At 44.0% G+C, this 15,346-nt stretch overlaps 1 protein-coding gene across 4 annotated transcripts in view; it reads right to left on the bottom strand.

The window, feature by feature from the left end:
* Nucleotides 1-14,130, bottom strand: part of DAAM1 (dishevelled associated activator of morphogenesis 1) — a 178,595-nt gene extending 164,465 nt beyond the window's left edge. For 3 of the 4 annotated variants that reach the window (XR_009264499.1, XM_058739191.1, XM_058739193.1), the window contains exon 1: nucleotides 13,997-14,130. The gene's annotated coding sequence lies outside the window, so the exon portion shown is untranslated. The remainder of the gene's footprint in view (nucleotides 1-13,996) is intronic. The other variant, XM_058739192.1, reaches the window with a different exon arrangement.
* Nucleotides 14,131-15,346: the final 1,216 nt, after the last annotated feature.

Genomic DNA, 15,346 nt, shown 5'->3' with positions numbered 1-15,346 from the left:
TCTTAAACCGCTAAATTTGTGGTAATTTGTTACCTAGCAATAAAACTAATATGCCTGGATAAGCATCTTATACCCAAAGAGTACATCACAGGACCTCAGAGCCCACCTTCTGCACATGAGTTTATGATCCCATGGCACCAAGTGAGTACCTAAACATTCAGCAATTTAACTTTTAATGCAGTGTTTCTCAAAGGATCATGAATCCAAATTTGAGAAACGCTGAGCTACATAATCCCTTATAAATGAAATATTCCTTTTCCAACACACACAGTTAGCTTTACAGGCAAGATTACATACTTGACTGCTTTTTACAGTGTGAAGACTTCTATAGCAGAAAAATCCTGCAAAATAATCATATGGAACAAGTTTAAAGTAAATTGTGACTAAGCCAAATGTATGACCAAAACCTTTAGCCTATCATCACAGTAAGTATAAAACAGTACAAAGCTTTCTACCCTTTAATGCCCTAGCTCATGATTAGGAAGTGTGAAAAAAATATTAGCCAGAATCCATACAACAATTTCTTTATAACAAAGTTTCCAATGTCTTGGATGGTCCATAAATATTAAGGAATTATCACAAATATCCTTTGTCAGTGTTTATATCCACTTATTTAGAGGAAAAAATTTGAGATGTTCATGAATACAAGAAATGGGAAAATACATCATAGATATTATCCCTAAGGACTAAAATTCTGTTTCTAAGGTTGCACTTAGGATTTTTTTTTTTGCCTTTTTAAAAAATTAACAGCTTTATTGAGATATAAAAATCATATGCCATAAAATTCATCCATTTAAAATGTATAATATAGTGGTTTTTAGTATGTTTACAAACTGTGTAACCATTTCCACAATTTTTAGAAACAAACCGTATTCTTTCTTTTTATTAGTCATTCTCCCTTTAAAACCATGTAATGCTAACAAATTCTTCTCTAGCACAGGAAACATTGGTCACCTAGAACACCAAAATCAGCACTTGGGGAAGAAAAGAACTGGGGGGTAGAAGACTTGATCTACAGGCATAACAAATACTGGAAAAACTGTGGATTTGGGATTGTAGAGTACTGCTTCCTATAACTGATGCTATGAACATTCCTTTGAAAACCCAGACATGATCCGAATACACAAAACATGAAACTACTTGCCAGTGAAAGCAAAAAAATCTTTCATTGGAGACACTCTTCACCTATTGCACAATGTAATTTGTTTATTTCAGGAGCAGAAGACAGAGGATGATCTGAGCTTTATTTAAGTAAAACAAGAGTTCTTGTATTCCAAGGGAAAAAACCTGGAATTTAAAATAGCATTCTTAAGGGTTCACACCCAACATTAAAACATATTTTATAAGCCAAATGAATGAATGAAAGAATGAATGAATGATATTTTAAGGTGTTGCTTCCATAGTTTATGACATAGTCCATAAAATGGCCAGTATAATATCTCCCCCCTGAAACTTAGTTACTCCCTTGCCTCTGCTATGCTTGAAAGAAATCTGGATCTGAAATTCTAAGTAGAATCCAAGTAAAAGGAGGCATTTTATTCTATTTCTCACCTTTGGTAGTTATAACACTGGAACTTTGTAGTCTGGGCTCTGTGGTGGCACATGACATAGGTTAAGGAAGGAAACTTGCAACAAACAAATCTACCCTATGTTTATGAAGCCAAAAGAGTCTGATGAGAAACTCACTGAGTGAAATCTAGCTGTGAAATATCTAGATCCTCTCTAGGATCTGGATTTTCTAGAATAGAAGCTAGAAAGAGCACCGACTACGACTTTCACCCACTTTAGGGCAAAGGCACCCTGGTGTTGGCCATTTGTAATAGGGTGGTTTCTGCTTCCTTTTCTTTGAAACAACCGGTTAATGTGCAAATTCAATCTCCTAGGGAATCATCTTGAAAAGAAGATAAGGTCTCAAGTTTTTCAGATCTTTTGCTCTTCCCACTCATTTTCAGTCCTGGCTAAATATCAGAATCACCTGGGGAGTTTCAAGAATCCTGGAGATTGGGTCCAAACCCGGACATTTACTAAATCAGAATCCTGAGGCATCTTTTTATATCCACCAGAGGATATTCTGACTCACATCCAGGGTGGAGAACCAACAGACAGCCTTCGGAAGTCCTACGCAACCCTCTGAGAAAGGACTTTGGCTTCTCTTTTAACTGAAACTGTGTGCTTCCCTAAGCGTTATCTTCTCATTAGTTGCTCAAGAACTGAATTTGGGTTGGTTAATTAAAACTTCACAACATTCCCCCCATGTACACTGAAATTCTTACCGATGCTTTTCTGAGAGTCAAGTTTGAGTGTTGCCAAAGCTCAAGTTTTAGACTCAAGTTTTAAAGACATTCTTGGTTGAGGGAGAGGCGGGGAAAAAAACAAAAACAAAAACAAAAACAAAAACAAAAAAAAACCCATCACGATGTTAATCTTTTTCAGAGTTCTTCCCACACTGCTAATGTGAGATAAGCTGTCATTTTTAAAGGTTGAAGCCCCCCCTCCCTTTTTCTAAGCATTCTGGCCTTTGACAATAATGACAGAGCAAACCTTTTCTTTCCCCAAAGCCTCATCTTCCTTATCCACAGATAACATTACTGACCTACCAACACAGGCCTTGGGCTTCAAAGTTGTTTACCCACTAGCTCTGGTAGGCTTGCCCTGACCCAGCATCAGTGTCTCACAGAGTCCCCTGTTGTGACCAAGAATATGTCCTTAAAATGTGGCTGGCCTCCCAGGCAGTGGTCACGGAAGAATGGAGAAATGACCCCACAGGGTCTAATCCACTGACCTTTACTTTGCTCTCACCAACTGCCCAAATAAATAAAAACAGCAGGGTAGCTTAGTTTCCCAGATGAATTCCAATTTATCCCTAAATATCTAAGCCTGGTCCAATGTTTAAAAGTTCTCAGGCCATCCAAAATCTGTCAACTGGCTCCCAACCAAGGCCAATTTTGCCCTCCCAGGGACCTTTGGCAATGTCTGGAGACATTTTTGGTTGTTACAACTGGAGGAAAGGTTGTTACTGGCATCTAGTGGATAGAGGCCAAGGATGCTGCTAAACATCCTACAGTACACAGTATTGCCCCCACAACAAAGAATTATCCTGTCCAAAATGCCAATAGCACTGAGGTTCAGATATCCTGGATTGAGTCGTTTACCAGACCACTGGTTTGAAGAGACTCTTGTTACCAGTAGCTTACAATACGAACTGGGGGTCATGAACTCATGGTTCACAAGTTCGGGTCCCACATCAGGTTTGCTGACAGCGCAAAGCCCCCTTAGGGGGCTCTCAAAAATAATAAATAAATTAAATTAAATAGGGATCACAAACTCAAATGCCTTCAAGGTCCAAGGAGATAAAGAAATATCACATTAAACAAAGTGGCTGTGTATGAGGCACTAGGGTGTGGTGAGGCCTGTGCCAAATGAGAACGTAAACACTCGCTAAAATCATTCAATTTTTTAAAATAACACTGGGTTAGTCAAACAAAACATGACAGCTGGCTACATCCATCCTGTATACCACTGGTAGTCAAACTCTGGTTTAAAGAGTTTATCAATTTAAACAGAACTGGATGATCACCCAAAGACATTGTCTAGCCTTGTCCCTTATACCCTATGGAACTTCCTGAGCCCCCAAGCTGGGGAACAGGACAAGAAGCTGTTCAATTAAGAACAGACTAGGGATCAGGGGCTCCTGGGTGGCTCAGTTGGTTGAGCATCTGACTTGGGCTCAGGTCATGATCTCACAGTTTGTGAGATGGAGCCCCACGTTGGGCTCTGTGCTGACAGCTCAGAGCCTGGAGCCTGTTTCAGATTCTGTGTCTCCCTCTCTCTCTGCCCCTCCCATGTTCTTGCTCAGTCTCTCTCTCTCTCTCTCTCTCTCAAAAATGAATAAACATAAGAAAAAAAAAAAGAAAAAAGAACAGAAGAGGGATCAGATTTTAAGGGTTTAGTTTCAGAGTCTCTTAGTGCTAAGAGCAGGGGCCAATATTGGAAACTCTGAAGGTGAGAAAATGGAGGTACCCCCCCCCTCACTGATCTCCATTCTAGGGAAATCCACTGGCTATTATAATCATCAATATTACACAATGCCATACAAGTAAGGTCATTATTTAACGATAACACCATTCACACAAAATTTTAGAATTTTCACAACAGTTCATGATGAGGAAACTGAGGCCCGGGAATTTCAAATGAATTGCAAAGATTACCCACATCTGAACCTAAAATTAATTGATGTGTCTTTTTTCTCTGTGTAATTGCAACACAGCAACCAAATGGTGACGAGATTTCATTTCAAGGTGTCAAACACTCATGACTAAACTCTCTACCAACATAAGTAAGTTCTACATAAATGTTAGATTTAAGCCTACTCATCACCATCCTCTTTTCTCATCAAAAACACATTAACATGTTTGCCCCAAGTCACCGTTTTAAGATCTCGTTTCCACATAACAGAAGAATTGAAAACAGGTTAAATATCTCCAGCCCTCCTTTCAGATCAGGCTGTAGAGAGGAAAGCCAAGTCAGCAAATGGAACACAAGAAGAAGGAAGCTCGGATCAGATCTGAATATCCCCACGTGTATGCATGCTTTCTGCTGGAGGAATTCCTGGCCCGAGGAGACAGTATAAACAAACGCGATCCAGAGGGAAACAAATGATAAGATAAGTGAGACCCAATAACTCCCTCTGTCCTCCCCTCCACCTACTTCCCCCAACATATTCCATCAGAAAAACAGTGTGAGCTCGGGAGGATTCAAATGTAAGCAGCCCCCACCCTCTGCTACCACACAGCTCCCTATTCTCAATTAGGGGGTAAGGGGTAAAACGCGCTCCTTGGTGAGGTCAGTGATTGTGGCTCCCCTCACATGAAACCTGGCCCATGGAAGACAACCTTGTCCTTTTCCCACAAGGAGGCTATGAGCACAGGACTGACAAGGAGGCAATTCACTGCTCTTCCAGACTCAAATTACAATCCAAGAAGTGTAGTAGGCAAAGGTGGAGTGAGGAAGAAAGGTGGCTTCAGTCACAGCCTGAAAAGAAACTGGGTCAAACTAAAAATAGTATTTTATTTTTTTAAATTTCAAACCAGTCCCTTAGCAGAAAATGTCATAGGCACGGCAGTTTCTTGCCACAGTTCTTGGAACTTCTATAGTTGGAAATGTCACCTACACACAGACTGTTAAGCCCTAAATGGGTCATAGAGGTTTTCTAGTCCAATCCAATCCCTATTCTTAATGTTTAAAATATGAAAATATAATAACAGGCCTTTCATTTAACGTCCTGAGAACATGATGCAGTCTCGGTCATCGCCTTCAATTCCAGCCCAATTCATTCCACACTGTCTCAGACTTTTTCAAATTACCACTGATTGCAAGTAGCAGGGTTGAGGACTGCTAATGCAAACAAGATTGCCACATACAAACAGAATGGGAAAGAAGCCAAATGTCATTGTTGTTTCTTCTGCCGTCATCATCCTAAGTCAAAAAGCCACTAATATGGGGTAACTGTAGCTGCATTAAAAAAAAGAAATGCGAAGGGCGAAACTGTATGACATTTTCTGTATCCACAATTTCACCAACTTTCGAGACGAGAGAATGCAAAAGGGACCTTCAAATGGTTTAAACTGTCTACATCATTTCCTTGAACTTTTTACAATATTTTTTTGTAATAAATTCTCAATATTTAGGAGAGCCCTTGGTGTAATCCTCTTGTTGCAGAACTACAGGCTCTAATTAACTAACTCATGTCTAATCATTTCACTGCTTGGTTTTGCAGATCTCTATGAAACAAATACATTTAGATACATATGAACAATCTAACCTGGTGATTGTTCACCAGGTTATGAACACTGACTGATGCTGACCACTATCCCTCACTCTTCTCCTAGGATGCAAATCTGCAGGGGTTTTAGGGAAGAAGAGTGAAGCCAAGAAATGGCACAAAAACATCTACTAATGACTTGGGTCACATCCCCCAAGAAACAGAAAAGACCAAGGCTACGGGGCTTTGGCAAAGTTTTATTTAGGAAGCTGCTCTTAGTTCTGACCCACTCTTCATAGAAGGACACCTGTCAGAAGCATACAATTCCTTGGCAAATTGTTGGCAAAGCTTTACCTCTAACTTACGGGGTCTAAAAAACTAAGACCCCCATCTTTTGCCCCTTGAAGTCATGGCTATGCATTAATATATCCACAGTGTACTATCTAGTCTCCTCTGTTGCCAAGAAGGAGCATGATGAATTAAAACCGGGCAGGAGGGAGGGGCCCTGGCTGGCTCAGTTGGTAAAGCATGTGACTCAATCTCAGGTTTGTGAGTTCAAGCCCCACATTGGGCATGGGGCCTACTTAAAAAAAAAAATAAAAAAACAGTAAATATAAAAAAATTTTTTTTAAAAGCTGACTAAGATTATAGGTACAGTTTGTGGCTCCAAAACAAGACAAAACTAACCCATGGCCTTGACCTGGTTTGTAGGTCACTAACAAGCTGAGCATAGCCAAAAAGCCAGAATATAGAACCCATTTCAAAAAACAAAAGATGGGCATCTCTTATTGCCCAGACAATGCCCAAAGCTCAGATCTGGGCTATCTACTCTTGGAAGACTAAATTCAGAAAGCCCATCAGATGGGCAATATTTGCCAATTGCACAGATTTTTTTTTTCTTTCAGAAATGAAAAGGACAAAGACCAGTTTAATAGTTGACCCTAATTATGTACCTGGCAGAATAAAAGGTACCTTCAATTCCAATCCGGGTGCAATTTATAGAACAGAATGAACTCAGGTTATTACTAACGGTGACTGACATACTTAGGAAGTGTAAGAAGATGAATGAAAAAAAAAAAAAAAGCTTCTGAAATCAATGTCTGTTGAATGAATGAATATTATGTTTGAACAACTTATCAGCTAATAAGCCTCTTGTTTTCATTTCCTTTTCCTGGCAATATACTGTTAGGGCATAACTTTTCTATTATTTCCCTAAATGACACAGTTTTGAGTTTTACTCAATTGTCTTCATTAAATATTATCAAAGGGGCAAAATATCCAGTTTTAAGCCAAAAGGAAAAGATCTATTGTAAGTTAGGAAATCGTACCAACTGCATTAAAAATTGAACCTGCTTCCCTGGGTTTCCACATTTAATTCACAATAGGGGCTAAGGTTTAAAAGAACTGCAATCGTATATTTGGCACCAAATTTGCTCCACTGTAAAAATAAATAAAAGTCTCTCTTCTGAGGTGAGAAATAAAAAAGCTTATTTTAATATCTAAGGATAAACCAATATTAGATTACATGTCGGACTACTACTCAAGTTTTCATTATTTTCTTTTCAAAAGAGCTTTTACAATTTATGTTAAAAGACAACAAGGAGGAAGAATGCTAAGAAGTTATGGGAGTCAGCTTCTGGAGCTCTGTTCTCGGTGAGAAGGTTTTTTTTTTTAGATAAGAGATTCAACCTATTGGAAAGTTATCTCAGTTAACAAATACAGTCTAATGCTGGACAGGCTCCAAATAGATTTAGAGATGGCATATAAGAGCATTTCTTTTTTCAAATAATTTGCCTATCACCCACACAGCAAAAAGGAGGGAGTTCAAAAGTTTTATCATTCAAATACACAGATGCAACATTTTTAATCCTCTGCAACATTTTCTGCTCCAGAAAGTCAGACTTTAAGAAACTATTAAATGAAGGGGCACCTGGGTGGCTCTGGTGGTTAAGCATCCAACTCTTGATCTCAGCTCTGGTCATGTTCTCACAGTTATGAGTTCAAGCCCCATATTGGGCTCTGCATTGATGGTGCAGAGCCTGCTTGGGATTCTGTCTCTCCTTCTCTCTGACCACCACCCCCCTGCCCTGTCCCACCTTGTGCTCACTCTCTCTCTCTCTCTCAAAATAAATAAACTTTAAAAAAATTTAAAAAAAGAAACCATTAAATGAAGAAGCCTTTTTACTCTCAATGAACCCAACACTTACTGACCCAGCACTGTTTCAGAAGTAAGAGATACAAAGGAAGTTATGATTCCCCCTAACTCGATGGAGAGAAAAGAACACACAGGAAAACCAGAGGCAAGGCAACAGTGTAGGGGTGCAGAGAACTAGGCTGCCTAGGTCCCTAACCTAGTCTGCCCCTTACCAGTTGCGGGACCTGAGCTAGGCAAGTTCCTTAACTTCTTCATGCCTCAGTTTCTTCCTTTGTAAAATGGTGATGATGGTACCTTCTCATACAATTGGTGAGAGGAGTCAATGGTTAAGCCCATGTAAAGTATTAGGAAGGTCCTGGTTCAAGGTAAGCACCTCACACACCTTGACTATCAGCATCGTGTCAGCTATGTTACGTTCTGTGGTCAGGCTAAGGGCTCTGAGGAGGAAGGACAGAGGGGGGTGGTAAAAGCTGAGGCAGGGAAGGCTTCCTGGAATCTGTGGCACTCAAGATGGATCTGAGAGCACAAGCAGAATTTAGAAACTCAGAAGAGCACACATTCCAAATGAGTGGAGCCATTACTGGACAAAGTCACAGATGGTGTAAAAACCAGGAGTGCTGAAACATCAACAAGGAAAATAATGCTCACCAAAGCTGCATATGTATTTGGCAACCTCAGATGAACCGCGGGGAAGGGGGGAGGCCTCCGTCTACTTGCTGCAGTGCTCCTGGATTCAGCGTTTTAACTAATTTTTGGATGTGTGTATTATGAACGCAAACTCATTCTGAAATGCTCAGTTCTCCCCTCCCGGAACAGTGGAAAGGATGCCAGACGATAAAAAGGTAAACTCCTTTTTTTTTTTTTTCCCCTGCAAAAATAGTCTGCTAGAGTACAACGTAGGTCACCAAAATTAACTTGCATCTCATTTGCATCTGTCCCGCTCTCAGTGGTGGTACTTACTAAGTGGTGGCTTGGAGGAATCAGAGGGACGGGGAGGCAATTCAGATCCATCCTTCACTTCCAATCTCTATCAGCCACTCTAAACACAACCTACTGAAGAAGCCAGTGAATGTGACCTCACAGGAAGTATCCTCCACCCGAGCCTGCCCCATCCACCAGATGTTACTCTCAAGCCACATACAGAAACTCCTCTCCTTACAGATTTCTTCTTTTTTAGGTCTATTTACTTAATTTTCTTTTTTTTTTTTTCCTTAGGGTTGGGGCACCTGGGTGGCTCAGTCGGTTAAGCAGCTGACTTTGACTCAGGTCATGATCTCAAGGTTTGTGAATTCAAGCCCCACGTCGGGCTCTGTGCCGACAGCTCAGAGCCTGGAGCCTGCTTCAGATTCTGTGTCTCCCTCTCTCTCTGCCCCTCCCCTACTCATGCACACGTTCTCTTTCTCTCAAAAATAAACATTAAAATTTTTTAATTTTTAGTGTGTATTTACTTATTTAGGCACACAGAGAGAGTGAGCGAGCACAAGCTGAGGCAGAGGCAGTATGAGAGGGAGACAGAGAATCTCAAACAGGCTCCACACTGTCAGTGCAGAGCCCGATGTAGGGCTTGAACTCACAAACTGTGAGATCATGACCTGCGTCTGTTAAGAGTCGGACACTTAGACTGAGCCACCCAGGTGCCCCTAATATTTGTTTATTTTTGAGAGAGAGAGAGAGCACGCACGCACATGCAGGGGAGGGGCAGAGAGAGAGACAGAGGGACAAAGGATCCAAAGCAAGCTCTGTGCTGAGAGCAGAGAGTCCGATGCAGGGCTCGAACTCAAGAACTGAGATCATCACCTGAGCTTACCGATTTCTTAAATAGTACCTGTGGTATCAGTTGCCTCTAAACTGAGCTCTCAGGGAAACCATTAAGAACAGATGCTGTGAGTGTTAGAATACATTTCACTTGGAAGATTTCCTCCATTACCACGTTAGAACTCGAAATGCCAATGTAAGTGACAGTAGTCCACGTTCCTTATGCAAAGAAGAAAAATCACAAAATGAAATATAAGAATTTTCATTTTGACTGTGCCCCCTCTGGAGTTTAAACAAGTTTGCTAACCTAAAGTGGCAAAGGTGCCTGCAATTATTTCCTGCAATAATATAAGGATAGGCTTAAAACTTGGAAATACCAGGAGTATGACATGAAGCCAGGGAGGGCCCCACAGAAGTTACAACTCTGTGATTATTTCCTGAACCAAACACCTAAGGCTCTCAGTGGTACCAGGCTTTGTTGGAAAAGCCGGGTCTCCCTGATCCAACAGCTGTAACTTTTTAAGTGATTTCACAGAAGACCTCAAGATTCTCAAGCCAAAGCCACTCTTTATGACATCCCCAAAATATTTACACGATGAAACACTTTCAATCTTAACCATGTTTTGTTTGTAAACAGCTTATTTGTTCTGATGACCATAATACCAACACTAAGAGCAGGCTTTTAAACAAAGTCGTTCAAATAAAACCACACACAGACACACAGGCATTCGTGACACCCAGAGCCTATCCACAGAGCGAGAAAGCCAGGATTCAAATTCCTTGGCACCTACTAAGCTCCTGTAAGCACCACCCAAGGACACGACCCACTGCTGATATCATGCCTCCTCGCTAATTTATACTTCTGAAAACCCACAGAATCTGACTAGTGGATGATAACACAACGTTACAAATATTGGACAAATCTCTCCTACTCCGTTCTTCTCTCACATGAGCCAGCCTGAGACAACCGATCCTGTTTATGAGAAAACTCCTCCACAGATAAGAAAGCCACTGTCCAGCTCCTCTACCCCAATGGTGCCTCCGGTGCCATGGGTGGCCTGGCAAAACCCTCTAGTTATCTCTGCCTTAGTCTCTCTCTCTCTCCTGTCCTACACCTCCTGGGAAAGTTATCTGGGCCAGGGAGAGAACAAGAGACATCTAGAAATGCCGGCTGTGGGGTAATAAGAATTGCATTAAGACCTGTAACAAGAATTTTAGAGGAAAAAAAAAAAAAAAAAGAAAGTCTATGTGAGTGAATGTATTCCAACAGCAAATAATTACAAAATACATCGATTTCAGACACATGGAAGGCCTTCTATACTTCAGGTCACGTGCTACATAGGCGTTTTCATTTATGCTGAGATGAAACTACTTCACAGAAAGCTAAAGGAGTATTACCATTGATGCCAGAACTACCAGTGGAAAGAATGCAATCTTGAATCTCCAATCATGGCTCTACTATTGACTCAACAAATATTTATTAAATACCTACCAATGGTCAAACACTAATTGCTAGAGAGACGGGGAAGGACAAGACAAAGACCCTGCCCTCAAAGACCTTGGGGGTGGGGGGGGGGGGTGGAACACATTAGAATTGCTGTCAGAATTACAGGGACACATGAAAAATCAGACAATCGAAGGAGATGTTCAGTCAATGATAAGTTCTAGGACAAAAACAGTGATAATTTCTGATTCTGCTTCCTCATGAAGATGTAACTGCCTACTTAAGACAATGAAATGTCAACCACTTGGCAGTCAATGTCCCCAAGCATCTACCTGCACAAGAATGCACATGCATACACATTCACAGATACAGCCTTGTTCCCCCTTAACTGCAATGTCTGTGATAATCCACTTTGGCATGTAACAAAAGCAGAAGGTAAACAAAATATTTGTGTAATTCAATTACACTGAATGCAATTAGATTACACATAACTGCATTCATCAAGAATCTATAAAAAGACAAACCCTGAACAATTAATTCTACAATAAAAGGATAAATAGAAGTCCAGATACAGGGATAACACTAGTAATATTAGCGATATCATCACAACTAGTCAAATGGCTGCCTTGCCTACCTTGAAGGATTGCCATGAAGAGCCAGGCTGGTTTGTCAAGTGAGTCATACAAATAAGGCTCAGAGATATTAACCCAATGCCACAGTGTCAGAAGTGGAATTTAACTCATCTTCAGATTATTTTGAGAAAAGACAATGACCAAGTCCTTCGTAGAGTCACAAGATTTTATACCTAGAATCAACTTTGGGAAACCCTCTATAGCCCCTCTCCCACGTTACTAAGGACCCAGGTCCCCTGAAGTAAAGAATTACCCCAGAGTGGGGTAGCCAGCAATGACAGAGCTAGAGAATGACCCAGGCCTCCTAGATTCCTGCCCAGCCTGCTTCATTCTCAAGGACCTGCATCCTTTAAGCAGGCGGCAGGCTTCTAGATTTTATGGGAACCACAAGGCATGACATGGACTTCCAGAATTCAATTTCAGTAATTAACTGTTCCTATAAACTTCCAGAGAGATGCACCTAGGGCAAATCGAGGCCCTTTACTGGTGGCCAGAGAGCTCTCTCTTCATGCAAAACAGAGGACACGCCCTCCTTGAGAAATATGCCTCCAACTCGGGTCAGGTACATTATTAGGGAAATTATGCATCTAGCCTGAAAGGGAAAGAGCATGCCTCAGGAAAAAGGAGCATTACTTCTGGAGAGAGGAGAGTCCAAGGTATGGGCACACGAGAGGGAAAGGGGTCTAGAACTGTGTCCAAGTTATTTCCAAGAGAATGGAGGCCTGGGCTGTGGAAAGGGTGAAGAAGAGAGAGCAGCTGGGCCCGGAACGAGCATTTGACCACACCCACTGGCCACGCCCTCCCAGCTGCCCGCAGAGCCACAACGAATTGAAACAGCAGTGGGAGCAGTTAAGATTCCGACGGCAGGAGTCGCCATGGCAACGGGATTCGTCTCGCAGACAAACTCCGCTTCAATTCACTAGGTCCTTCTCCAGTCTCAAGCAACTACCAACTCATTGAGCGCAAAACGGTCACGGGTAGCATATGCTCTTGATGCTCTCCTGCGGGTGGAGATGGGGTAGGGGACCAAGCTAGAGGAAATAAAGCGCAAGTATCAATTCCTGGGCCCACCAAAATATTTTATGGGGGCAAAAAATCAAACAAAAAACCAGAACATCCCATCACCAGGCTGTGAGCGACTTGAGAACAGAGCCATTAGCTGGGTTTGATGAATGAGTGAGTGAGTATGCGAAAGAATGAGGGTGCTAGGAAAGGAAATCCAGAGGACTTTTATAGAGTTCTCGGGCCCCAAGCACGTCTCAAGTCGGAGGGCAAGCCCATTTGCAAGCAGTTGGATTTTCGACACCAGATGGTTCCTATTGCCCAGCCCTCCTGCCCCACAGCGAGCCTCATCATTAGATTGTTCGACACCCCGCACCGCCTAACCAACTCCCAGCCCAAGGCTCCGGGCAGACGCTTCGCCCCAGCTCAGGTGCTCTTTGTGGAGGGAGCAATCCGGACAGGGGAAACAAGATGCACCTTTCCCAGGGGGACGAGAGGCGCGAGCACCCTGCGGCGCCCCGAACCGGCTCCGCAGGCGGCGCAGGCTCCGCAGGCTCCGCTCCCCGCTGTCCGCCAACACCCCTTGGTCTTTCCGCAGCGCGGGGTTTCCCTCCTCTCCTGCGAGACCTTTAGCTTCCAACTTTCGTGGAATTACAGTCACCTCGTCCCTTTTTCAAATAAAGCTCGAAGCGAGGGCTGCAGGGATGGTTGGGGTTCTGCTCGGACGCGGGCGGGCACACGAGTCCCTCCTTCCCTGTCGCCACCTCCGAGTCCACCACGCCTGCATCGGAGCCTCCCGGGCCAGCAGCTCCCGACCGCGGGCAGGGCCCCCAGCCGAGGCCACGACCCCCGGCGCCCCGAAGCCCCAGCCTCGAGAGCCTACAGCAAGGCGGCGAATGGTACCCTGCCTGCTCTTTTGGCATCCCAGCGCCTCAGAAAGAAAGGAGGGAGGGACCCCCGTCCTCGGGGGCGCCTTCCTCCGGGCTTGCCTTGCTTTTCGCCGCGCTTGCAGCCATTTTCCCAAACCCAGCTTGGCAGCCGGGAGCTGTCTAGGTCCCGTTCCCACCCAGACCCAACCTGAAGGACGGGTTTAATATTTACCTACTGGCCCTGGGGCTCCGGGGAGGCAGCGGGAGGGCGCGCCGCGAACCCAGCGCCCGGCCCGAAGTAGCGCGCCCACCCCCACGCCACCGCGCGGTGCTACTTAATGAATGAGTGCGGCGGGCGAGGCGGCACGTCCCCCTTACCTGAGCAGCCCCTGCATGCTGGAAAGGCGGCTCTGCGCTCCGGGTACAATGGGATCCGGTTAAACAGTTTCCTTCACAGCCGCTCGTAGGTTACCAACTCGCAGGTGACATCACCCTCTCCTCGCCTGATAGGATACAATGTGGCGCCCACTGCGCATGGACTCCCCTGCCGGGCCCGCACACCCCTGGGAGTTGTAGTCTCGATCTCACAGGCACAGCCCGAGTAGCTACGCTAACCAGGGTTCACGGAACTACACTTCCCGTCGCCTTCCTCGGCCGCTGCGTCCCCGCCCCCTGATCCCGCCCCCCGCCTGACCCGCCCCCTCCCCGCCCTCCAGCCTTGCAGTGTTAGTGGTGGTCGTTCAAGAAGCTGAGTTGCGGACACCGCGGCGAGGGGGGTGGGGGGAGGGCACCCTGCGGTCGTGACCTTTGACTTGACCTCCATTCTGCCCGGTGAGGGCTCTGAGGGCCGCCAGGGGTCGGGCGCTGGTGCGCACGGGCCAGGCAGCTCTGACCATCCCGGCTCTTGGCCCCAGCTGGAGGGAGAAGATTAAGCTTTTCGCTGCCTTCCTTGCGCTTAGAAACTAATTAATAGGACGCACTGGTTTCTGGCTTAAAAGCGGTCCTGGAATTCCCCCCACGTCCCCGAGGAAGAGGCGATGCCGGCCGCGAAGAAGAGAAATCCCCGTGTGCCCCCACTTAGTACAATTCACCTTTCTGTCCTCTTTCCTTTTCCCATTTAACGGAGTCCGGGTGACCAACCAGAACGCAGGGAACAGCTTAGTTGGCTGAGCTGACAGGATAACGGAGGCTGTCACTAATAAAAATGCGGTGTAATAATAGACAGTCGCTGCAACCCTCCTTCGGGGAGCCTGCTGCTGCTGCAGAGATAGTACTATCGCGCAGCCATGCTTTTGTTCTTCCCTGCAGCGGACTTCCCGCTCTGAGGGCTCTCAACTCCCAGGAAGACGACGTCCTTGTCTAAAGTTTTGATAAATGACACATATGCATACATGCACTTTTAAATCCACAACACTCTCCCCTCCTTTTCCATGCCTTTCTCTTAAAATATTTTTTAAATGACCTAAACCAAACAGCATCGTGCTGTTCAAGAATGCCGTGATCTTAATACAGCTGAATGTTTAATTTTAACTAAAGCAAAAAGTGTGTGGCCGAATTCTGACCCTTTAGGAGGATTTTATTTTCAATATGTAAAATTTTTCTGTGGCATTTTTCATTATTCAGTGGATCTCAAGTATTACGAAAAATTAACACTGAGAGCAGTTCTTCAGGTGTCTTTTTAACTGAAAAAAGAATCAATGTATCTAGTTATTCCAGTTGTAAAGGTAA

Source organism: Neofelis nebulosa, chromosome 7 (genome assembly GCF_028018385.1).
Source record: "Neofelis nebulosa isolate mNeoNeb1 chromosome 7, mNeoNeb1.pri, whole genome shotgun sequence".
NCBI classification, from domain to species: domain Eukaryota; kingdom Metazoa; phylum Chordata; class Mammalia; order Carnivora; family Felidae; genus Neofelis; species Neofelis nebulosa.
Note: the sequence above shows the minus strand (reverse complement) of the source record. Positions and strands in the feature narration are given on the sequence as shown.